The following is a 27,705-nucleotide window of genomic DNA, read 5'->3' on the forward strand; positions in this document are numbered from 1 at the left end:
ACACAAAATATCGGCATAATAAATAAAATCGAGGTACAGTAAATTTTCTTTTTTTTAAAGAATGTGTTTGTGTTTTGTGCAATTTAGCTTTCTATCAGTCAGGAATGTGTAACTGGTGTTTCTTTAAAAGAAAAGACCGAAAGTTTGAATATTAATATCATAAGTGATCAGACCTGATGTACGTTTAATCCACAGGTCAAAAATTAAAGATAATTTTTCACGTCTTTTATCAATCTCACATGTATCCATATTTACATAAGTCATATATTTTAAAACGTTGAATAATATATAAATCGTATTTTTATTATTTTTTAATATGTTAATATTTATTAAGAATCAATATATTGTTCTATAGAAGAAAATTTCACCAAAACCTTTTTTTTTTACCTTGAATTGTGCACTCATAAATAATAATTTGAACCGTATTAGTATGTTTTTTACCGGATCTTGTAATTCACACTCTGAATTTATTTCCTAATGGGAAATCAATATCCATTGGATTATTAAAATGAATATTTGATAAGCAAATTGTTATCAAAAATGGAAGAGATACATTTTCAATAATTTTAATCAATATAGCCTTGCTTGTGTAAAAAAAAGGCTTTTGAAGGACAATAAATAACCTATAATCGAATATTTTGTATTTATTTTCACTTATCACTTCATTATATGTAATACTTAGTGATGTAACATCATATTTTTTATAAGAAGTTTAACAAAGAAGCTATATGTTAAGGTATTAAACATCAGCTCCCTGATTTCAAGTTATTTTAATGAGGTCAACTGACTTGTGTGCGGCACTTGCTATATCGCAACTCAGGAAACTGGACAAGAGGGGAAATATATATATATATATATATATATATATATATATATATATCATTACGTACATGCATCACAATTGACCTCGTCAAAGTTGAGTAAAACCTGATATTTGAATTTCATGAAAGCATTACATGTGAATGCGAAAAAGCAGTTGAAGTTTTTAAACAACTACTCTTTGAAGTCCTCAGTTATTTATGATTTTGTTTTGTAGAAACGTATCGTAACAGCGCACTTGGAAGCAAAGCATAGACAGACCGTACAAAGCCTTATTATAATTTATTAAAATGACAAATTAAGGAGGACTGGTGTGCAACAAATTAACCATTATATTTACCTTTTATTATCTATTTAGAAATTACTTAGATAATTATGTCCCCATTTTATATACATGTTTTGCAATTGTTAGAGATTAAACGTCAATTTAATATCGTGCGCTGTTGTAGTTGACGTAAGGCATGTTGCTATTTAATATACGCTTGGTTTATTTATTGGAAAAGTATAAAGCACATATGTTAATTATTCATTACAACTTGTTTTTTCGACTCTCACCTGTAGCTGAAAACACGCTCGTTGCTTCACAACGACTTTAGCTCTGTTTTTGTCAAAATTATCGTGATCAATTTATCTTATCGTAAATTTCCACGAAATATTAAATATTAAATGTGTTTTATCGATGTTTCGTTTTATATTAGAATTAAGATTAAAAAGCTATTAATGTTTTACCAATTCGGTAGTTACACAAACCAAAATCAATTTCCGACAATTTAATCAAGCAAAACCTAATCAGGATGGTTAAAATATGATGCGTCCTCTCAGATCTGATCTGATCTGATACAGAGTCACTTGTATTGTATCATAAGGGGCAGTTTAGTTTAAGATTTATTTTTCTTTTACTTTTTTTTGAAAGCTTACAATTGTTCATGATAAACTGAATAAAGCTAAGAAGGAACTTATGAGCAATATTGACTGCTGAATGGGTATAAAGTAGATACTTTACTTTTAGAACATGGTAAACGTCTCGCATTTATTATGCCTTAACACTCAAAATAGAACAGTTTCACTGACAATTAAATAGTTTAGACATGAAAATGAAATTTACGATTGAAAATCTTGAAAGGTTCCGATAACAATACTTTTCGATAATTATGATATTTCAATTAGTGAACTGTCATTACTGAAATATTTAGAACGATCAAAGTTACATCACAAAAAGAAAAAAAAAAACATGGTCCAATTAAAGCTGAAAAAATAAAACTTACGCCTTGCATTTTATGGCGTAAAAAGCATTGCGCTAGTTTTTTACTTAATGATCTTATTTCATGATACTCTGTAGATTTACTTATTTTTATAAAATTATTTGGTCAGGTCATACTTGTATTGTCGCTTTACTAGGCTAAGCTAATCATTTAAAAACGTACGAATTCGTGATCCATATAGTGTATAGCGTATAAAACATATAAACTATATATTTTAGTTGGGTGAACCTGTAAACAAAACAAAATAAATTGTTGGATATTGCCTAATAACTTTGTAAAACGCAAATAATATCAAAACTACATCTGTGATATCTTAACAGAAAATAAATTATCAGAAAAATCGATATCAAGTATTTAAAGAAGTTTTATGCTATAATTTGTCAATGATAAATATGTAAGCTAGCACCAACGTTGTCTTCAGTACGAAGATATATCAATCCTTTGGATGTATTGCCCATATTCTCCATGATATTGTGGATTCGTTTAAATTCATGGGGGCCATTTTTTGTTGATTACTTAAATATTACAGGATCATGGGGACGAAATTTCGGGTATTAACTCATACCAACACAAGCTTATCTTTTAAAAAGATTGGTGAGCTAGCGCCGTAGCCATCCTTAAACACAGAAGCAGATTTCTAAAACGTTGGTTTAAATATATGAATCGATTAATTAACAATAAGAAGGCACAGTGGTGTACTTGAATTGTACTGAAGTGGGGTCTCAATTTAGAATTGTGAATCTAGAGTGGGCTTCACATCGGCAATGGCATAGCTCATTGACTGTGCCTTAATCCGGCATTATGTTTCAATTTCGAGGTGAACATTTTCAAGAACCATTGGTACTTTTGTGTAGCAATCGTATCTTCTCGGGCCTTTCCGGCACACTCTGAAAACATATTCGGGGTTGGCTTCCGAGCTTGAATGAATTTAAGATAAAGCTAGCTATTTATTATAATATTTGAATAACTTTGCATTATAGGACCTAAGCTACTGTTACTTTTCGACATTTTCAATAAAACACAAAACTTCATGTGTAGATGATAAAACGGAATTCAAATGGTACAGTATATCTACAGTAGTACAGTATTCACAGAATCCCCTACTATGGAGTCGAGCATGCGTATTCCAGTGAAAAAGACTAACGTAGTTGCCAGCGCTCGAGAGCGCTAGCAATAAAGAAACATGACTTTGAAACCCTAATCTATTAATTCATGGGAGATGTTAATGTGGATGAGAGGTACCCATGATTCTACGAAAATTGACCAACCATAAAATCTAATGATTCCACAGTATTTGTTTAGTCTTATTATACGGTACACTGTATATCAATCGCAACTGTTCGGGCTTCCTTTTACGACAAGCGTAATTATCAGAAATGTTTTTTTCCTTTTCCGAGGAAAATACATGTTTGTACTCCTTGATTTAAAAATACCACAAAGAACAGTAATTCATTGTTGAAATTTAAATTTGGTGAGTTGTTCCATTTTCCTTCACGTCTTTAGCTCACATAAGCTAAAAGCTCAAGTGAGCTTTGCTGATCACATTTTGTCCTGTAAACTTTTCACATTTTCAACTTTGCAAGAACCACTGGGCCAATTTCAACCAAACTTAATGCCGTAAAGCATTCTGGGATAAAGGGATTCAAGTTTGTTGAAATAAAGGACCATGCCCTCTTGCAAGGGGTGATACTTAAGAATTGGTGAAAAATTGGTTTCATCTTTCAAAAATCTTTTAGAGAAGAACCATTGGGCCAGAAAGAAACTTTTGTGAAACCTGTCATTACATAGTGTGGATTCAAGTTTGTTCAATTCATGACCCTCGGCTAATGCAGCATTTCACAACTGTCAATTTTGTGTAGCCAACAATTACCTGGGGCAGCTATTGTATTATCTGGTCAACATGAGCTCTGTGTGCACTGATGCAAAGTGAAATTTCATTTGCATTTGTGTGACTGAAAAAACTAATAAAGGGGACAAAGAAAACTCAATATATGTACAGCTTTTTAACTTCTTTTCACCTCTTCAGGTACAAAAAAAAAATGGTGAAAATGTTTGTAGTTCCAGAATTTGGTGATAGTCAAGTCAGTTTAAAATAGACAAATTGAAGCCACCAATCAAAAATTTGAGGTGTTATGGCAACTTAATATGCCCTGCATTCAATGCGATAGGCCTAACAGGCCTTTGAATTTAAATTTTCTAGTGACTTAAAAAATCAAGACATAAAAGTATGAAGACAGTTTCATTAATTTATCTTTCTTTACTTTGATGTCATGCTGGTTCTACATGTATCATTGTAGTTGAAAGACATGTATGGAGCCGAGGAGAAGAGGGCGTTAGAGAAGCAGTTCAGTTCGTTCATTAGAAGAAACAAAACTCCAGGTCAAATAGATTGTTTGAATGCTCAACAAAAAGAGCCATCTTTGAAAAAATTTCACTGGAGTAAAATGAAATTTGCTGTGAAACATATGATTTCTTCTAAAAAGAGAAAACGGGTATCATAGGGGGAAGTAAAAAATATTGACTGTACAGATATATATCTGAAACACACACAAACCCTCTAATTGATAAATCTATTTGGTAAAAATGTTCTTTGTGTCTTTATTTTCTAAAATAAAAAAATCAAGTTGGTTTACACTTCAAAAATTCTTTTTTGATTTGAATGTCTTTCAGATTTTTAAAATTGATGTTTTGTTTGCCACACTACATTTTTAACTCACCTGAGCTGAAAGCTCTAGTGGGCTTTTCTGATCACATTTTGTCCAGTGTCTGTCTGTTTAAACTTTTCACATTTTCAACTTCTTCTTTAGAACCACTGGGCCAATTTCAACCAAGTTGCCACAAAACATTCTTTGTAAAGGGGATTCAATTTTGTTCAAGTGAAGGGCCACACCCTCTTTCAAGAGGAGATACTTAAGAAATAGTAAAAATTTGGTATCATGTTTTAAAAATCTTCTCAAGAACCACTTCTTAGTTAGTGTAGATTCAAGTTAATTCAAATCATAACACCCCCACCCCCCCTTGAGCGATGTGGCCCATGGGACTCTTGTTTCTGTTGAACTCCTGACAAGGTATAACCACAGCTTGGTCAAAAAAGGTCCTACAGTCTACATTTAAAGCATAATACTTTGAATATCATCTGGGAAGTCTTTATGTTCAACATAAACTATTATTATTTATTCACAGTTCTTTAAAAAAAATGTTCAATTTTCAAAATGTCACAATAAGGTATTGCACTTCTGACATTTTAGCATCATTTTTAGACATATTTTTTTTGTAAATTCAGATATCAGTGAGATATTAGACACTATTTAAGACATATGCTGAGACATAGAAATTTATTCCCATTGCTTGTATTTTTTGTGCAGGTTAATAAATTGATCAGCACTTTCAATGTGAAAATTTGTTATTGGGGAATTATCAGAAATGTTTTTTCCCTTTCCGAGGAAAATACATGTTTGTATAGAAGCGTGGTTCGAACCCACGACCTTTATATTTGACAGCCAACGCACAACCGAATACGCCATGGAGACTGTATCTCTAATTGATTGTTGTGACATATTTATTCATGAAGGAATTTATTTTTAACTTTGTTTAAAATTTGGTCATTGTGTTTTGATTTTTAATATATTACAGTGCACATGCAATATATCTTAATGAAATGTAAGCATGTCATTGTTACATGCATATAAATATGTTTCTTGTATTCACTACTTGCATTATTATAGAACTTAGTGGAAATAAAGAGCACACTATAGCGGTCACTTATTGGAAATCAGGTGACTTTCCTGCCAATTCATTCATCGCGTTTACTCAAGCAAGCAAACAAAGAGTTCAAGATATAGAACTGCAGACTCAGGACTTTTCCACGTAAGCACGCATCGCCTGAGGGTCATTTACATGAACCCATTCGAACACACCAATCTAAAATTTGGAAATCTCCTGACTTTTTGCGTGATTGGTAACTGCCAACCAGAAACTACAGTTTTTACAAGATAGCCAATAAAATTCAATCCTTTTACAGTTAAAGGTAAAGAATTGCATAGTCAGCACTTTTTTCAAAGCATACATATATATAGCGAGAAAAACCAGCTAAAATCATTTCGGCCCCTGAAGTAGAATTATGGCGGAACTTGCGACCAAACAAGTAAGAGTTGTTAATACTTGTTGAAACCTTTTTTATACTGATGTTTTTATTTGACATTGTCGAAATTATATGTTTTGTTAATTTACAAACGCGTGAGTGTGCAAACGAATGCGTGATATTAAGATTGCAGATTTATTTAATTAAGTATTCCCTGCTTTTCTCTCTCATTCTATAATATATGTATCATCAGTATTTTACTACATCGTGTTTGTTGTTGTTGTTGTTGTGCTTTCTTTTCTTTTTTTGCTTCAGGACGTACAATTTACATTTAAATTGTGTCAATAGATGCATATATTCATTCGTTTCTCTAGATATTTATTCATAGTATTTTTCTTTTATTTCAGAATCTCAGAGTGTACATGTAACATCAATTTACGATGAGAACAATTAAAGGAAGTGAACATGAAAAAAATAATTGTTGCTTAATAAATTTTAAAAGCCTTTTGAAACTTAAAAATGAGGTCTGTTACCTTTTTGTTTATTTCTATCAAGAGATTTTATCAATTTAACACTCTCAGTGAAAGGTTTATGGAGGTAATCCATTATTCCCCAGCATGCATCTGTTCTCTGACGTAGATAAGCCACATTGCTGCTGGTGACTGGGTCAATGTTGGAACTAGGCCAGTGTTTATGTACAGAGTTGATAAAAGTTAAGAAGAAAAATATGCCTTGATGTGAAGAAAAATTTTGTGTATTGTCATGAGAAGACAAGGATTTAGTACATTTCTATAAATGAACCTCAGATAACTATTTATCATTTGTACAAAAATGAATATAGATAAACTAATTTGTGAAATATAAGACCATCACATTCCAGATGTTTGTACGGAGATGCATGGGGCAGTCAGTGTTTACAAAAATAAAATGCTGTTTTTAGATTTCAATTCAAAATGATATAAAATTGTAATTCCATTTTCTTTGTGGGGTTTCCTACCGTTACTTTTTATTTAAATGCCCTGGAAATTTTTCTGATTTGTTTTTTTTTATACATAAGATCTTGATGACATGAACGCCGGTTTTGTTTATGCTGTCAGAAGAATAGCAGGACTAAGACACTTTTTAAAAGTCAGGATGCTGTGCATGCACCTTGTGTGCTCATTTATCTAGCACACATAATGCTCAAACTCATAAACAACAAATTCCCGAGTGCAAGAAAAAATAGGTCACGATAACACTGATCCACGGACATTCCATTCTAGTTAAATGTCACATTAACTGCTGGTGGGAATGCATCATTCTGAGATCCAAAATCTTCCTCCATAAACACTGTTTAAAATGACAACTCTTTACATAATCCTTTCAAGTTTCCATTCACATTTTGATGATGGCATTTTATCTCTGTTACTAAACGTGTGTATAAATGCAATGTGTCTCACTGACGGCAGCAACAGTGCTGCCCTCTCTTAGATGCTTAGAGATAACCCAGCAGGGAGGTAATGATTTTAACAATATGGCAGCGCTCATGGATTGCAAGAATTAGTTATTCTAAGTGGTATATCTTTTTACTCAGGAAAGCTCTGTCTAAACGGTTTTCAGATATCATTATACACATCAAACAGACAAATTTTAGCCCTTGATAATTTTTTCATGTTCACTTCCTTTAAGAGCCGTTTCGACTCATCTGGCCGGAGCATCAAGTATTATATGCCAGCGATTGTTCAGGGGGAGGGGGCTGTGCGAAATGTTTCCAGCTTCAAAAAATCTACCATTGAAAGTTTAATTCCTGGAAAGCAATACAAAATTCTGAATGCCACTAGCCACCCCACATTTGGCATTGAGCTCAAGGCGGACTCGGTCGTAAGTATTTTTATTTTACGGAGTTGCATCCCTTTTTCTTCAAAAATATTTTAACAGTTATAACACAACAACAAATTAATGGCAAACACACACAAACGCTCAAATACACACACACACACACATACACACACATACGACGAGAGGATGTATATCAATGAAAATAATAGGAATATTGAATAGTGATCTAAATATATTTTATAGATAATGGACACCTCATTCGAACTGACCGAGGAGGAAACAAAATCAGAAATAATTTTTTTAATCCTAAAACCTACAACATGGCTGACGCATCGTCATTGGCTAACAACACACGACTGTCGCTTGGCCCGGTCCAAGTAAAAAGCGTCGATGTCTGTTTGAGTATGTACAAGTGAGTACTATTCTAATAATTGATTTTAAATTTAGATTGGTGAGACGGGAGTGGTGTCCACCGGTTCGCAAAGAAGGGAGGTGCAGCTGTCCATGGGGTAAGGAGACATACCTGGAAGTCGTTGCTGGGGACATGTATATTGTCCGAAATATAGTCCCCAGTAACGACTTCAATAAGCAGAGGTGCTACTCGTCCACCCCTCTGACAAAGTTCGAGGTAAAATGCATACACTGTCTCGTCACAATAGTTTTTGCTATCAAAAAAGTCATTGTAATATCTATACATAGAGACAAAAGTATTGATTCAAAATTAAATGAATTCTATTTAGTTTAAGTAAAATATTGAAATATTGTAAACGAATTTCTTCATATTAAGATGCTATTTTGATGCCTCATCAGACTCTAATATTGATTGATATTGATTAACAATTGCAGCCATATGAATGCACAGAACTCCAGGAAAGATTTGAGGGGGTGGTTGAGTCTGTGTCCTTTGTCAGGTACTACTTTCTTTTTCTCTTAGAAAGGTTTTGCCTTTCGCTTTATTTTTTTTTTTAAATGCATCATCCGTTCTAAAACTATTGCTGATGTTTATTACATTGATTATGTTTATTGTTTTAATTTCTTTCTAACATAATTTTCCTTGCCATGCCACCTTTTTACGTTTGTCAAAGTAAGGTATTAAAATGATTTTAAAAGAGAGCTTTTAAAAATATCACATTTAAATGATTTAATTTCATTTAACATGGCAAAAAAAAACCCAATAAACATAAACCAATTGTCTACATCCATGTTCTATCAAACTGATATTTATGAATTTATCATTGCAGCAATCTCATTGAGATTAACGATATGATGCTGACAATATCGAAGGACAACCTTGCTAAGATTTTTCCAGGCAGACAATTCAGTGCGGTACAGGTTACCGGACTGAAAAGAAATGGAGAAATTTGTGAAATGCAAGTCAAATTTATAATCTTTAATCATTTTATAAAGCTATGTGATATTTCGCCTGCTTTATCAATTTGTAAATGAATTTCTAATACTTTTATTTTTTCTTTTCAGAGATGTGAAGAAGGCCAAGATGTGAGAAACTGTGAGAGTCATTAAAGTACCTTGATCCAAAGGAGTGGGGTGGGGGGGGGGGGGGGGGGGGGGGTCGGCACTTTAAGTTCAGTTACTTTAAAAACAAAACATGCAAAATTATTTTGGACAATATTTTTTATTCAGATATTTGGTGTTTTTTCATACTGTTTCCCCTATTTCGTTAATGTTTATCCTTGCATTTTACATTTCAGTTAAATAAGTTCATAATAAATTTGCATACTAGGATCAGGGTACTTTAAAATGTATGTATGAAATGAATGAGTGAGAAGAGACTATTTATGTATTTAAAAATATAAAAAAATGAAAGAACCTGAATTATATTTTATTTTGATGAATTTGAGAATGCATCGTTTTCGCCATGAAACATTTTCATTGTTTTGCAAGAATGAAGGAATTATTTGTACACTATTCGGGGAAAACTTGCTTACAATTGGCGTTTAATATTTGTTAAACCAACATGGTAACATAATACCTTTTTTACGATCATGGATATAGTAAAGGTTGAATTTTTTTTGAAAGTCTACAGTTCCAATTTAAATTGTTGCATGACTTTTACAAAGATATATGTACTGTTCAACCAAACATCTGAATTCTCAACTTGTCAAGTTGCAAGAGATATGAAACTATACATTCTGTTAGACTGGTCAATAAAAGGTGCGCCATTAGCTGCCGATCTGTAGCTCTTCGGTAAAATCCGCGTTGACATGCCTTGTGGCTATAATTCCTCCTACGCTAAACGCTTGCAATTTATGGCACATAAAAACTGAGATAGTTCTGGCCCAAAACTATTGCATTTGTGTATGCCGTAAATTGCAAACGACAAAATACATAGCAAAATGTACGTAACTGCGCTCGTGTAGTTTAAAGAAAAAAATATATTTCATTCTGGATAAAAAAGTGAATATTAGGAAGAAATGTATATATCAAAAGTTATGGTGGTCGACTTAAATTGCGGATGTTTTTAGACATTTCTATGAAACTAGATGATATCCCGCGCAAGTGCGGGAATTAACACGTTACACATAAATATGATACAATGCTTATAATGATGAACCTTGGGGGGGGGGGGGGGAACAATTAGTCTACTAGTTTAGTTTTTGTATTTGTGCTTGCATGTTAATTTTAATGAAAGATAAACTTAAGAAACTAATTTCAAGATTTACACAAAGAAATCGAGACAGCACATTATAAATAGAAAAGGTAGATTACCTACAAAAAGTCTGAAATAGAGTGGAAAACAATACATGCATACATATCTACATTTGATGATGATAATGATCACGACTATGTAATGTTTGACAGAGTTTAAAAGTTTTGCAGAATTATTTATTTTATATTTTGATAGGAATGCGTGCATGGTGTGTTCTCGGTACCCTAATCATCATATTGCTGACTATAAGAAGGTGGCTACTACGCAAGTTAGAAAAGGACTCTCGCTGCGACATATGTATACCTGCAACACATGAGGATACCCAGGATACATTCGATGTACCCTAGACATCTGCTACACCACAACCAACACCACAGGATACTGAGGATAACCCTGTTTTACCCCAGACATCTGCTACACCACAGCCAACATTAACCCCCCAGCCAGCCGATGTGGTAGTACAGCTACATAGTCAACCCTCCTTGTACACCACTCCTAGCAGCAGCACTGCCACACCCCCACACCCAGTACTGATTGTTCTACTAAGCCATTGGTTACCCCTGAAGGGACTATTGCTAAGCGTACCAGATTGCAAATGGCCAAGAAACTTGCTTTGTAAATTAACAATTATAGGTGTAATCTTATGTCAAGTCATTTTTTTTTTTTGAGAGACGCAACAGCATTTGACTTTTTCTTTTATGCAAATGATGCTTTAATAGATGCAAAGTACATATTTTGACAGCTTAATATTCTTTTTTTGTACATGTGAAGTACACAATATCTTAGCAGGTTTTTTTTTTTACACAATGAATATTAAACTTTATGGTTTTTTATGTACATGTGAAGTTCACAGTATCTGTAATTTTGCAGATTTATATTTTACTGCTGCAAAACATGTATGTTTGATACACAATGTTTAACCCACTTTATGGTTTTTTTGTACATGTGAAGTACACAGAATCTGTGTAGAAAGAGTGTGTCGCATATGAAGAGATGCCAATACCTGCTGCAGCTCTACACCAATACATTAGGGAACTACCCATACAACGCTCCCCCACGACAACGCCCCCCTCAACCACCTCAGCTGCTCCTCATAGAAGGTCAATGAGAATTAGAAGACCCGTGAACAGACTGAAGTTGTGCATGTAGGACCATTTTTTCCTGTGTAATTTATTTTTGTACATATATTTTTCCTGACCCCTTCCTCGTATATTATGCATATTTTTTTTACAAATTTGCTCACATAATTCTTAAAAAGTTTGGAATTTCAATTAAAAATTTAAGTTTATAGAAATATCTTAGGAGTTAAAATTTTTTTAGATTTTTTTTCTCTATTTATATGAAAATAAATATTAAAATTATTATTGTATTTAATTCTACATATTGTAAACTGCTGATAACCACTCTGTCTCTTATTATCAATTTCATCTAAAATTCACAAGGATCCAAATGACACGGGCCGAAAAGATCCGGGGTAGATAAAAGAAAGCACCCATTCACGTTGTTTACAAAGTGAAAGTAGTTCACTAGTTGGTTTAAAATAACTGTTGGTTGTAGATGTACTTATCGCTCGATTAGGAAGTTTTGTTTCTACAAGATCAAACATTTGTGCATTGTCAATTTTCGATATGGATACAAAATAATCTATTTTGCAGGCTAGAACATTTCATAACCAAATTGAGTACGTAAGCCCAGCTATCGCATGTGTCTCGGTGCTAGTGTATTCATCCGCTGAAACCGAGACATATTGTTTTCAATAAAATGTGAACATTTTTAAAGACGGCAACCATTTCGAATCTGCAAACTTGTTTTGTTGACGTACAGTTCTGCTCGAAATTGAAGTATGTCATCTATTTTTCTTCAAACACATACGAAAACTTTGCACTCATTTGAGTTGTTCGGCTCCTAAAAATGTAACTTCCGGACGTACGAGCCCTAGATGGCTTTCGAGCTTCGCTCGACGCCATAAAAAATACTATTGAAGCATATATTTTCCTTGGGTTGAAATTGTGTTGTTAGCATACCAAATATAATTTCATTGGCATTCAATTTTGTCACATATCGTATTTTCCTTATATGTATTGTGTATCAACTCTGTGTCTATTGATAGTTGGGTTAAAAATGTGTCATAAATCTAATTTCGTTGATTTAAACTGCCAACAACAATAACAAAATTAAATCCTCAACAAATATTTCTGCTTCTACAGTAATTTAAAGTAGATCCAGTGTTCTGTGACGTCACACTTTTTTGTAAAACTTTGAATTCTTTAAAAATTGTGCAAGATAGTTTTATTTATTTTATGTGAATATAATCACATGGATGTAATTGGAATTATTGGTAGGTTCAAGATATTTTCGCACTTAATTTTATACTAAATTTCCAAATTTTTATATATTTTATCTATGCAAAGGGGAAATAACTCTTTTTCTGACTTTTCTCTCAGTTGCATGTCTAAATGCTATATTTTTTCTTATTCCAACGATTAATTTTAAAATATTTTTGTAATTTAAGCTTTCTGATAAAGTTGACATTAAAATTAAAGAAGAAAAACAAATTTCTGCCTACAAGATTTTACTTTTAACCAAAAAAAATACATTTTTCTAATGCTAAAATATGCTTTAGTTTATGTTTATCTGGCATCTCAAAAAGTGTGATGACATGTATATTTTTTCTAACAATTGATGACATTTAAGTCTATTAAGTCGAAATCAGTTCAGTTTTTCAACTTTCCTCAGAGAATTTTACGAGTATGGAGCTACCTTAAGTTCAAGATAATGAGGTTGGACTGAGTTGTTGATAATTAAAATGTGCCACAAGTAACAGTCTGCTTATACATGTATTATACTAAATTTATTTAGATTGGCATATTCAGTGCACCTCCTACAACACTTGGTCGACAATTCTGAACAGGATGAAAGAGCTGGAATTATTATGTATGACATAGCATGTAGCCTTCAGAGACACTTGCAGGTATAGTTAATAAAATAAGAAGTATGAAAACTCATGAGTTATTTTTTACCTGTCTTATTTCATTTTTCTTTATATTGGTTTTTTTTTGTTTCTAGAAAGAAAACAAAGACCTACAGGCAAATTTTAAGTTTGTTGTGCCAGTGTTTCACAGTTATGCACATAATATGGCATGCCAGGTATGCTCTATTAAAATCTATTGGATCAAAGTACACTGCTGGCTTAATCTAATAAGTCAGCACACTGTATTAAGAATACTGCAATCCTTTACCAGCAATTTTGAAATTAAATTTAAAAATAAGAATTATATGTGTATGTTTTTTTTATATACATTGCATAGTATTGTAAGTGAAAGAATATGATTGAAGTTTAGTATTTGGAAAGATATTTTTTATTGGAAATCACTAGCTTTAGTAGTCATATGCAATTATTGGAGTGAATGGGGTATTTGAAATTGAGAAGTACATTATATTGATATTATTCGATAAGAACTGTAATTGGAACCCCTCCTCTTTTTAAGTAGCATTTTTTAGCTGCAAACTTTTGTAAACTCTTATTTGTTTGTTATAATAAAGACCAACCTACAGTGGAAACTAGTCAGAAAAAAAAATACAGTCAAACCTCGTTATATTGAAGTCAAGGTACTGAGAAAAAACTCAAAGATATCCAAGGATTCAAGATATTTAGGTTAAAATACTTAAAGAAGAAGGAATCTAAACTTCTTAATCATTTTGACAATGGTATTTGAGACATCAGTGTTCGAGATTGCAAAGTTCAGAAGTATTTGCGTATTAATTCTCAAAATGTGTCGATGATCCGTTACTTCTGATAGTGTATATATTTAGATTAGATTAAACCTACTGAATTCTGCATAATTTCTGCTTTAGAGATTTGTCTCCACATTAAATTTAAAGGCGTTGGTTTCCAGATTTGACTTTGTTTTAAAAAGCAAAAAGTAAATCTTAACAAACTTTTTTTTAGCTTGAATTTGGTCAAGGTTTGTGGAGGGAACTGGACTTAATGATGGAGAAGGTGTCGAGAGATTGTGGTCCTACCTCAGAAAATTCAGTTCTATCACAAAAGAAATGACTGTGTCAAACAGACACTATTTGTTAGTGGATGCATTAGAACATTATTCAAACAGAATTAAGGAAAAATTAGGTAAATTTGTTTTTACATGATATTATTTTGAACATTTTCATATTTGGGGGTGGATAATTATATACTCGTAAAGAAGCGCTGCATTATTTATTTATTAATTAAACTGTTTTCATAATTTGACACACTGATTATTCTGTTAGTTGGTTGCTAATTTGAACTTTAAATTATATTTAGGGGAACGATTAAAGGCCATGCTTGAGAAAGCCAAAAAATTGCAACAAGAAACCAGAGACGTGTTCACTGCTGTAGAAGCAAAGCATGATGGTATGTTGTAAACGAAGTTTGATAGATAAAAAGAAATATTGAGGAAAATACATGGGGAGGCTATCAATGATCTTACTTAACCATATACATTTACCAAAAATGGTTATCTTTTGAAGGTAGTGCAGCAGAATGGATTTTACTCTGGAAAGAGTTATCAAGAAGTGGAAGACAAGTTTCTGGTAAGATTTACTGGTAAATATTGTTGAGTATTAAGCTTGTAAGGATATACATGCATTTGTCAATGGTGTGTGTATATCAGGCTTGTGGTAATACTAAATGTAATTGTAATGCATTGCAATGCATTACATGTTTTCAAAGTAATGCTAGTAATGTGTAATGCCTCAAAATTAGCATTACAAGTAATGCTAATGTAATGCATTACTTTCCAAAATCTAGTGTAATACTGGCATTACATGGCATTACTTTGCATTACTATGCATATTTATGCATGTTCACTTTAAAAAATGTGATGAATAACTGAATAGTTGAAATTGAATTTGATTAAAATTATTTTTAAAGAAGAAAGAAATAATTCTAATTAAGAAAAAATGTTTTCATTGTACTTGTTTTATTAAAAAAGGTTTTTTAAAATTCATTTTTGAATTGTTTTTATTACTAAAGATAACAATTTTAAAACATTTTAAGAGTGTTGTTATTAAAAGTTTTTAACCATTTAAACAATTTACTGCAATTAGTTTGCACTTTAATAAGAAAAGTGTCAACAACACACTAAGCCCCCAGAATAATCTAAGTATCAAAACAATCTATTGCTATAAGAAGTGCTAAACACCCCAATCCCCTTCCCTTCGCTATGTCACAATAGAATAGGAGACGGACATGCGCCTTTAAAAGCAAAATGAATGCACTGTCCATCCATGATGAAAATCAATATCACTTCCAATATTATAACCCATTTGAAAATAATCTTACTTATTTTCTCTCTCTTTTTCTCTGTCTCTCTCTCTTTTGTATATTAATTACACTGTACATTAGTTTGGACTGAAAGAAAATACAAGATTTATGTATTTAATCTTTTATTGCACTTAATATATCCTAAGATAAAGATCATCAAGTAGTATTTTCCAGTCCAAGCTTAGTAAAGCCCGGAAGATGGATGCATTTAAAAGATGAACCCTTTGAAACTTCGATCATAAAGTGCAACAGCAATCTTTTGTCTTAAAGTGTCCTCCGTAAAAAAAAATACGATTAAAATATATTAAGAAATATAACTCGGAAAAATCATCTGTATATAAATTAATAAAATTAAGTGCCCAAAAATATAAAGATTTGTGTAATCTGGGGATATATCTATATTTAGCTTTTAAAAACTGCAACATTATTTTATAAATTGTTTTTTGTTACGCATGTTATCCTGTGTCTCTTATTTCATATCTGATATTGTATCATGCCAAATGACTCAAATACAGAATGACTCTTGTTTATTCATTGAATTTGAACCTGATACTGAGCATGAAGCTGTAGATATGTTAAAGAGTGTTGTAATAAAGCTAATAAAGAGTTTTTGCAAATTCAAATATTGAAACATTTGCAAAAACTCTTTATTACTTTACTTTAAAAAAAAAGTAATGGTAATGCATTGCTTTACTCATGTAATGCATTACTTCAAGAAAATCAAGTAATGGTAATTCAATGCCCAAATTCATGAAGTTATGGTAATGTAATGCATTACTTTACAATGTAATTCGCCCCAAGCCTGGTGTATATACATGTATAAGCAAACATGTATTTTTTACACGTTGCTTGTGAATAACCAGTTAATGCTGAATTCATTATCCATTTCTCACAGTCAGTTTAACACCAGATGAAAGATAGTGTTGGCTCTCCAAACAAATTGTAACACAGAGGTTAGTAGAATTCCTTGAAAGACCAATGGAGGGTTATTTCTAGAATCTTCATTAATGATTTTTGTTTGTTTGTTAAGTAACAGACAAGTTTAATTGTTTTGTAGTAGTAGATCAAACAATTCAGAATGGTGAAGTAAAGACTGAAATTGTGTTTCATGTGTGGTATTAATTTATAGCCATTACCTATATGCATGTGGTACTTGTACATGTATATAGGTAATGGCTGAACTTATTTTACAAAAGAACTTACGACAAAGTCGTAAATATTTTCAGTCTCTTAAAATGATTTTTAAAGAACAAAATTGACATTGTTTTTCTTTGCCCCATCCAGTTTGAGATAATGAAGTTTGACTTATTTAAAGTATTAAAACAAAAACATATTTTCTATGCATCTGTTTTTATTTCATATGATTTTTGATATGTAAACTTTAATATTATGTTGTGCAGGATAATGTTAGCTGATTCCAATGTTGAGGATGAAAAGGTACTTTTTAAAGACCATATTCAAAAGTAAGTCATATTTGTGTGTGTATGGTGGATGTCAACCAAAAAAAAATAAATTAGCTCAAGCACTAACATCTTGAATACAAGGGATATGTCACAATATTATGACAGTCCCTCTTTTTCTTTGTAGTTTGTAATTTTTATTGTCTCTAATCCTCAGATATCTTTAAGTTTAACAAATTTTAGATAATGAGGTTTGCCTAGTAATGAAGGCAAGTTTGAAGACAAAAACTTATAATATATTTTTTTTCAATTTTCAATGTTATTTTGCAATATTAAAATATTTATTGTTAAACCTAGATATCCATTTAGAATAAAGAATCTGCATCTTTTTGAAAATGATTACTAACGGAAAACTATCAAAATAATAAAAAAAATTATTGAAAGGATTTGTCTTTGATTGTAATAGTTTTTGATTCTGTTATGGTTTTTTGACTTTTTAAAATTCGTTTGCAGAACAGAAAATGAAATGAAGAAAGTAGGCAAGCAGATAAATGTACAAAGTTTGGATGACCAGAAAGAAGAGCTAGCCGAATCAGCGAAAAACAAACTAAAGCAAGGACATCTCAAAAAACTACAAATGTTTGCTAATGAAAAGCAATACATTCTGTCTTTACTGAAGAAATACTTTGATAAGAAAATTTTGTTTATCTTTCTTATATTTATAACTGAATACTCTTGATTTAATGTTTCTCAAAATTTTGCTCATCAATTTCCATAAACAAGAAATTGTCAATTATTCAACTCGTCAAAATAACAGAGATTACAGTTATTTTTAATGATAATTACAACTAAATCCTCAAGAACTCAACTAAGGTTGCAAAGTAAAAACCTTTGGTCTATTTGTAGCCATGTTTGTTTAAATTTCTAGTACATTGTATAACTTTTGATAGTTTTCTTTAGCCCTACATATGTACTACTGCATACTGGGTGACTGCACTAATATGTGCAGGTAATCTATCATGCATGTTATTATCTAATGCTTTTATGTAATTTGGGCAGATGGACAAGAGATGGCAAAAAGAATTTCCAAACAGCTGTCTTCCAACAGTGAAAAGATAAAGAAAAGCCTCAAAGAATTTAATAGCAAGTTCAGTGAAAAGTTTTTTTTTGCTGAAGTCAGCTCACCATCTGCTACATTCTTCAAGGATTTGAATGTTTCGCCTTTCCTCGATGAAGACAAAATAAAGGCTTGCCAGGCCTACTCCCTCTACCAGCATGCAATGGAGCAGGAACAAATGACAATGCTAGAGGTCAAAGCTTTCTTGCATCATATTGATGATGAAAATCAACATTTATTAAATCTTATAGTGGAAGCCACACAAGATGACAGGTATCAAATTGGTCGTAAGCATATGCTTATGATGTTTAAGTTGAAAGCTGAAGAGCAGTGGATAAGATATCGTTTGTGTTTATCTGAATTTTCCGATAAAAGTGCAGAGAGTCAAATTCACTCTTTTATCGATATGCCTCTGCAGACAGATTTTATTGAATTAGATTGTATATTTGAAGAAATGTCTGACTTATCTGAATCGGATGATAGTGAAACTGAATGAAATCAGTATTTCACCCAACTCTTACCCACCCCCAATGTTAAGGGTATATTCTAATCATTTTGTCTATTTTTCATTGTCCGTTTGTGCTTGATCGGTATATACAAGGTTAAATTGAGCACGGAAGTTTGTTTTAAGGGTGTATTATATACAAGATATATATCTGTATTGTGACTCATGTCTGTTTGGCAAAATCTAGGTGCAAGGTCAAGTTCACCTTGTAGATTTCCATATAAAAAAAACCGAGACACTCCTTTTAATCATCTTTTTATCATCATGTTTGAATATTATACAAACTGATACAGACTTGTTATTTATTCACTCCATATCAATCTGTTTATCCAATTTTATTTTTCTCATTGTTAGTTTTGCTGTACATTTTCATGTGCAATGATAGTAGACAATGAACTCGACGCTTAAATCACACTTTTGCTGTTCTTAAAGATAAAGAGCTTATATTTGCCATCATGATGTCAAATTTTTTTTGGTCAAATTCAAAATCATGACTGTATGTTACATTTATTGATTTAAAAAATAAATCTGTATAAACATACATTTAAAGGGGTAATTTGAGATCTTATATAGTACTTTATTCAAATTTTAATTTCCAACAAATATATCCTGTTTTCATTTTTTTCTGTATCACTTTCATTCATTCATTCATTAATATTCATAATGAACATAATTCTGATAGTATTAAAATGACTGAAAATAAAGAAACATTATATTTTATGTTTGTGTTTTTTTAGTATTAAATAAGGATTACAAATCAATGAAACACAATTGGAGAAGTAGTTCAGAGATGTAAAATGAAATATGACGTTAACGAACAGTACTCAATCTCATATGGCCATAGAAATAATACAAATCTGGAGCAGAGCAAACACGGACCTCTATATAAAAAAAGTACATGCCGTGTGCTCATGGTCGTGCAAAGTACGAAAAAAAGTTGGAAAATCAGTGTATAAACTTTAAATGAAAAACCTCAGTAAGCATTTAATGATAGGTTATATGTGCCGACAAGGTCATTGTATAGACCAGCGAACTGTTGTCTTCAAACGAGGCTGTTGATATCCTTGTTTCATCAACTTGTTTGTTAATAGCTTGCCTAGAAAATGTTTGTACGTAGAGCATGCCCTTGCATAAAGTTTGGTTGTAAAAATATTTCAAACACTCAAGACGTATTAAATATATTGCAAGAGGAAGGCAAATAATAGAGCCACGTAAATGCGGCTGAAAATGAACATTTTTATAAAATTGTTGCTCAAAAACCTTATTTTGCACGAAAACAGCAAATGGAGCCGCAGATAATCGAATTTCATTATGCGGCTGAAAATGAAAATTTCCTTAAGATATTAGAGAATATAGTGCTCATAAACCTTAATTCGGCCGAAAAGCCAACCGGGGCCGCATATAATCGAATTTTAGTTATATGCCACTGAAAATTAATATTTCCTTCAAATAGTAGAGAATATCATGATATTAAACATTGAATTGCTTGAAAACGGCAATTGGCTCAAAATGAACATTTCCTTGAATTAGTTGAGAATGTCATGCTTAAAAACCTTTGTTTGCTTAAAAAGGGCAAATGGAGCCGCATAAATCAAATTTTGGTCATGTGCGGCTGAAAATGAACATTTCCTTCAAATATTAGAGAATATCATGATAATAAACATCGAATTGCTTGAAAACGGCAAAATGGAGCCGCAAAAAATCTAGCTTTGGTCATGTACGGCTGAAAATGAACATTTCCTTGAATTAGTTGAGAATATCATGCTAAAATTCCTTGGTTTGCTTAAAAAGAGTAAATGGAGCCGCATAAAATCAAATTTTGGTCATGTGCGGCTGAAAATGAACATTTCCTTTAAATATTCGAGAATATCATGATAATAAACCTTGAATTGCTTGAAAACGGCAAATGGAGCCGCAAAAAATCGAACTTTGGTCATGTGCGGCTGAAAATGAACATTTCCTTGAATTAGTTGAGAATATCATGCTAAAATACCTAGGTTTGCTTAAAAAGGGTTAATGGAGCCGCAATAAATCGAACTTTGGTCATGTGCGGCTGAAAATGAACATTTCCTTGAAAAAGGTAAGAATATCATGCTAAAATACCTTGGTTTGCTTAAAAAGGGTAAATGAAGCCGCATAAAATCAAATTTTGGTCATGTGCGGCTGAAAATGAACATTTCCTTAAAATATTAGAGAATATCATGATAATAAACCTTGAATTGCTTGAAAACGGCAAATGGAGCCGCAAAAAATCGAACTTTGGTCATGTGCGGCTGAAAATGAACATTTCCTTGAAATAGGTAAGAATATCATGATAATAAACCTTGAATTGCTTAAGAAGGGTAAATGGAGCCGCAAAAAATCAAATTTTGGTCATGTGCGGCTGAAAATGAACATTTCCTTGAATTAGTTGAGAATATCATGCTAAAATACCTTGGTTTGCTTGAAAAGGGTAAATGGAGCCGCATAAAAACAAATTTTGGTCATGTGCGGCTGAAAATGAACATTTCCTTTAAATATTCGAGAATATCATGATAATAAACCTTGGATTGCTTGAAAACGGCAAATGGAGCCGCAATAAATCGAGTTTTGGTCATGTGCGGCTGAAAATGAACATTTCCTTGAAATAGGTAAGAATATCATGATAATAAACCTTGAATTGCTTGAGAAGGGTAAATGGAGCGGCAAAAAATCAAATTTTGGTCATGTGCGGCTGAAAATGAACATTTCCTTGAATTAGTTGAGAATATCATGCTAAAATACCTTGGTTTGCTTGAAAAGGGTAAATGGAGCCGCATAAAAACAAATTTTGGTCATGTGCGGCTGAAAATGAACATTTCCTTTAAATATTCGAGAATATCATGATAATAAACCTTGGATTGCTTGAAAACGGCAAATGGAGCCGCAATAAATCGAACTTTGGTCATGTGCGGCTGAAAATGAACATTTCCTTTAAATTTTAGAGAATATCATGATAATAAACCTTGAATTGCTTGAAAACGGCAAATGGAGCCGCAAAAAATCGAACTTTGGTCATGTGCGGCTGAAAATGAACATTTCCTTGAATTAGTTGAGAATATCATGCTAAAATACCTAGGTTTGCTTAAAAGGGTAAATGGAGCCGCAAAAAATCGAACTTTGGTCATGTGCGGCTGAAAATGAACATTTCCTTGAAATAGGTAAGAATATCATGCTAAAATACCGTGGTTTGCTTAAAAAGGGTAAATGAAGCCGCATAAAATCAAATTTTGGTCATGTGCGGCTGAAAATGAACATTTCCTTTAAATATTAGAGAATATCATGATAATAATCATTGAATTGCTTGAAAACGGCAAATGGAGCCGCAAAAATCGAACTTTGGTCATGTGCGGCTGAAAATCGACATTTCCTTGAAATAGTCTAGAGTATCGTGCTTATAATCCTAAATTTGCACATAAAAAGGGAAACGGAGCAAATACAGTAACACTTCGTTTTCTCGAACTATGTTAAAACACTTCCGAGATATTGAGTGTAAAATACCTTTAAAGTATGGGCTTCGGACTTACAAATCACTTCGTCATATCCGTTGTATTTGAGATATCAGTATTCGAGATATCGAGGTTCAACTGTAATCGATTGTTGGTCATATGCGGTTGAAAATGAACATTTCCTTGAATAGGGCAAACGGAGCCGCATATAATCGAATTTTGGCAATATGAGAATGATAATGAACATTTACGCAAAAATAGTTGAGAATATCTTGCTCATACAACTTTGGCTTTAATGGCAAATGGAGCCGCATAAAATCAAATTTTGATAATAAAAAAAAAATGTTTAAACACATTAAAATTTCCAAGAAAAATCTGTTTCCATGTGTTATAAAAACAACCTATTTTAAGAACATTTTTAATCGACTTCTATGTCTTAATGTTGTTTCCATGGTCTTGCAAAACGATACACTTTTCCTATAAGATTACTTATTTTATTTCAGAATAGTTGACTATTAAGATAAAAAGTAATAACGCAAAATATCCATAAGGGATCAATTAAAGCACTTATTTTCGATCTCAGGACTTGCCTCGTCCAAAAAATAAATGCCCAGCACCTGAAAGCTTTCAAGAGGATTTATTATTTCCTTCATTAATTTTCATTCGAAGAACATGTTTACTATTGGTTTGTCAGTTTTGTCAGATCGAGCAAACATCGACAATTTCATGGAAGCTCGATGTACTTAACATTCAGTTGTTCATAAAAGAGTGTAACCTGTTTAAAATGACTTCAAATTTCACATGAAATGCATTTCAAATACAACTTAAATGCAAAATTATTATTCTTCAAAAGAAAACAAAAGGTCTACATTGAATATTCATTATCATTATCAACCACTGTGTCTTTTTTGCCTCAAAAACTAAAGCAAGAAAATAAAGATATATTTAAGACATTTATTGATTTTGATTAAACAAGAACAAAAAATACTTCATCATTTATAGAATATAGGTGTAATAACTAAAAATCAGTGCAATTTCATATTGCAAATATACATGTATTGATTAATCAATAACTACAAGTATTTTAAAAGTTATTCATAGTTGTACAGTTAGATATACACAAGTAATTTAATGCCTCATTGGCAAGAAAACAGACACTGTGACAATTATAAGTACCGGTATTTGAAAGTATGACATCTGCACAGGTTTGTACTAATATAACTTTTAACGACAATGAAAACAAGAAGTATTCTTGAATCTTCATTGAAAGGTATTATTAATGATGTAAAGGAACAGAAAGAAATGGTCTCTAAGCCTATAATTTTTTTTTTATCAAAAATCACCGACTACTGGTAAATGTGGCAATTACGGTCAGACGACACGTTCCTCAATTTTTTATAACTCTTTCCAGGAATGTGTTAATGGTTTACTACTACTTTGAGAAGCTTTCTTGCCAAAAATTAGGATACCTTACCAGGTATTTCTGCAAAATACCGGAGTATACAATTTCCTATATATTCTTTTTAAAATACACTTTAATTGCTGATATTAAAATTTATACATTGATATATACAGCCGGAGATGGTTTTTGAACTCACGACTCATGGAACCTACACTTCTAGCAGTGTGCGGCCACCGCTCTTACCACTCGGCCATCTAGGTTTACAAATGCAAAAAATAAAAATCTAAATCATTTAAAAATGATTATAAATAATAATTTTTATTGGAACTCTTTATTACGAGGATATACTAAAAAGATGCTCGAGGAAAGTGTCGTCTGACCTTAAAGTAAATCCTTTAGAGGTAATAATTAAAGCAAGATACTGATGCTACTGTTTTGAAATAAACTTAATAGCTTAAATTATTCTCTCCATCAAAAATGACTGTAACTTCGGAGAGACTTTGAATGATACTATAAGAGACAGATTTGTTTGTGGGATAAAAAATGAATCGGTACAGAAGAAATTGCTGTCTGAATCAGCACTTACCCTGGATGGAGCAATAAAAATCGCGCATGCGATGGAAACAGCAGGACGGGATGCCACGAAACTACGCGAACAGCGGAACACCAGTGCCACAGTACACAAAGTTGAAGTCAGAAATCGAAACCTAAACCACAGATGCAAAAACATTCACCTGCATCACAGCAACATAAGGACAGTCATAGACCATGTTGGAGGTGTAGACGTGATCACAGTGTGAAATCTTGTAAACACTTGCACAGTATTTGTCACTATTGTTCAAATGAAGGTCATATTGAGAGAGCATGTTTCAAGAAGAAGAAGGATTTAGACAAGAAACCAAACAAGAGGCCCATGGGCCACATCGCTCACCTGAACAGCAGTTCCTTGTAACATTACATTTCGTAGCATATGCTTTTTCTATTTTAAACATTGAACCCCTTTCTGGGGACCCAGTAATGGTCCGAGGTTTATGGTTGGCTTGAACAACATAAATAGTAACATAGGAATGAAAATGTGTAGCACTGCGGTGGGACCGCACGTACACAACCTGAAAAACTGAACGTAGAAGAGTTCCACTTCAAGAGGAATAACTCTCAGACTGTACAGAACATTAAGAAAGTTAACTCTTGGTTCCACTACATTAGAGTTTACACAATTTGAGGATCCTTGCATAGTAATCTCACAAACTGTAGCATTATAGTTCTCGAGAAGAACTTTTTAAAAACATTTTCAATATATCTTTCTATGTTAAACTTTGAACCCCTTTTGGGGCCACAGTATTAGTCCAGTGCTAAAGTTTTAATTATTTGGAATCTACATTATTTAAGGATGATTGCATAGTTATCTCACAAGCTGAAGCATTATAGTTCCCTAGAAAAAGATTTTTCAACATTTTCCCTCTATATTTCTACGCTAAACTTTGAACACCTCTTGGGGCCCCAGTATTAGATTGAGGTCACGGCTTTTATAATTTCGAATCTACACTATCTGAGGGTGCTTACGTAGTTATCTGACAAATTGATGCATTGTAGTTCTCGAAAAGAAGATTTTTAAACATTTTCCATATATACCGGTACTTCTACATTTAACTTTAAACCCATCTTGGGTCCCTAGTATTAGTCCAGGGGTCACTAATTTAAAACTGTCGAACCTTCATTATCCAAGGTTGTACGCATGATAGTAATCTCACAAATTGAAGCATTGTAGTTCTCGAGAAGAAGATTTTTTAACCTGTTACCTTTATATTTCTATAATAAACTTTGACCCCATCTTGGGGCCCCATTATTGGTCCGGGGGTCACGATTTTACGAATTATGAATCTACATAAGCGAAGGATGCATGCATAGATATTCCACTAACTAAAACATTGTAGTTCTTGAGAAGAAAATTTTTAAACTTTTCCTTTGTTTTTTAAAATGTTTAAATTTTGAACCCCTCTTGCTGCCCATCAATTGTCCGGGAGTTACAATTTTTTGAATCTACATTATTTAAGGATGTACATGTATGCATAGTAATATCCCAAACAGTTGCACGATGGTTCTTGAGAAGATTTTAAAACATTTTCCTATATATGTTAAAATCTAAACCCCTCCTGGGGCCCCACTTTTGTTCGGGGGTCACGATTTTTTCAATCTTCACTATATATACAACCTTTTGTGTATGAATTGGCATTTTTGGTGAAGTGGTTCTTGAGAAGAAAATTTTTAAACATTTTTCATATGTAGTTCCATGTTAAATTTTGATCCCCGCCTGGGGCCCCAGTTTTGGTCCGAGGGTCACGATTTTTCAATTTAGAATCTTCATTATACATACAAGCTTTTGTGTAAATATTGGCATTTCTGGTGCAGTGGTTCTTGAGAAGAAGATTTTTTAAACATTTTCCTATGTATTTCTATGTTAAACTTTGAACCCCGCCTGGGGCCCCAGTTTTGGTCCGAGGGTCACGATTTTTACAATTTAGAATCTTCACTATATATACAAGCTTTTGTGTAAATATTGGCATTTCTGGTGCAGTGGTTCTTGAGAAGAAGATTTTTTAAACATTTGCCTATGTATTTCTATGTTAAACTTTGAACCCCGCCTGGGGCCCCAGTTTTGGTCCGAGGGTCATGATTTTTACAATTTAGCATCTTCACTTTGTATACAAGCTTTTGTGTAAATATTGGCATTCCTGGTGCAGTGGTTCTTGAGAAGAAGACTTTTAAAACATTTTCCTATGTATTTCTATGTTAAACTTTGAACCCCGCCTGGGGCCCCAGTTTTGGTCCGAGGGTCACGATTTTTACAATTTAGTATCTTCACTTTGTATACAAGCTTTTGTGTAAATATTGGCATTCCTGGTGCAGTGGTTCTTGAGAAGAAGACTTTTAAATCATTTTCCTATGTATTTCTATGTTAAAATTTGAATCCCGCCTGGGGCCCCAGGTTTGGTCCGAGGGTCACGATTTTTACAATTTAGAATCTTCACTATACATACAAGCTTTTGTGTAAATATTGGCATTTCTGGTGCAGTGGTTCTTGAGAAGAAGATTTTTAAAGACATGCACCCTATACTCACTGTTTCGCAATTATCTCCCTTTTGAAAAGGGCTGTGCCCTTTATTTTAACAATTTATAATCCCCTTTCCATAAGGATGCTTTGTACCAAATTTGGTTAAATTTGGCCCAGTGGTTTTTGAGAAGAAGTTGAAAATGTGAAAAGTTTACAGACGGACGGACAGACGGACGGACGGACGGACGACGGACAACGGGTGATCAGAAAAGCTCACTTGAACCTTCGGTTCAGGTGAGCTAAAAAGGGGTGAACTACTTAGATGATGATGGTGACAACGATGAACATCAATTTGAACCTATACTACTTGTGCATTCTGTGAACAATGTGAAGAAAGTGCCAATGATCAAAGGACAACAAAATGACATGGAACTTGATAATGGATCATCTGTCTCCATCATACCAGAGACGTTCTATAGGGAAAAGCTTAGTGATGTTCCACTTCAAAAGACCAGAATCAAGCTAAATACTTTTTTCGGGTGAGAGCATTAATCCCTTGGGCATGGTACATGTACCGGTGACGTTGAATAAACAACAGAAAAAACATGGACTTGATGGTTGTTGCTCAGAAAGGACCAGCACTATTTGGGCCTGATGGACTTTTACAGTTTCAAGTGAACTGGCATGAAATCAAAGTACTGAAGTTGCAACAATCTACAATAGCAACGCTTTGGACAAGAAATATTTTGTCAGGTTACCTTATAATGTCATTTTTCAAAATTGTTGGCATTTGGATAAAAATGGAAAAT

At 32.7% G+C, this 27,705-nt stretch overlaps 2 pseudogenes; both read left to right on the forward strand.

Annotated features, from left to right (window-relative positions):
* Positions 1–8,146: 8,146 nt before the first annotated feature.
* On the forward strand, positions 8,147–9,501 carry LOC128174662 (uncharacterized; annotated as a pseudogene).
* A 482-nt stretch (positions 9,502–9,983) lies between these two features.
* Positions 9,984–19,519, forward strand: LOC128174663 (uncharacterized; annotated as a pseudogene).
* Positions 19,520–27,705: the final 8,186 nt, after the last annotated feature.

The sequence above is a fragment of the Crassostrea angulata genome, chromosome 2 (genome assembly GCF_025612915.1).
Source record: "Crassostrea angulata isolate pt1a10 chromosome 2, ASM2561291v2, whole genome shotgun sequence".
Classification (NCBI taxonomy): domain Eukaryota; kingdom Metazoa; phylum Mollusca; class Bivalvia; order Ostreida; family Ostreidae; genus Magallana; species Magallana angulata.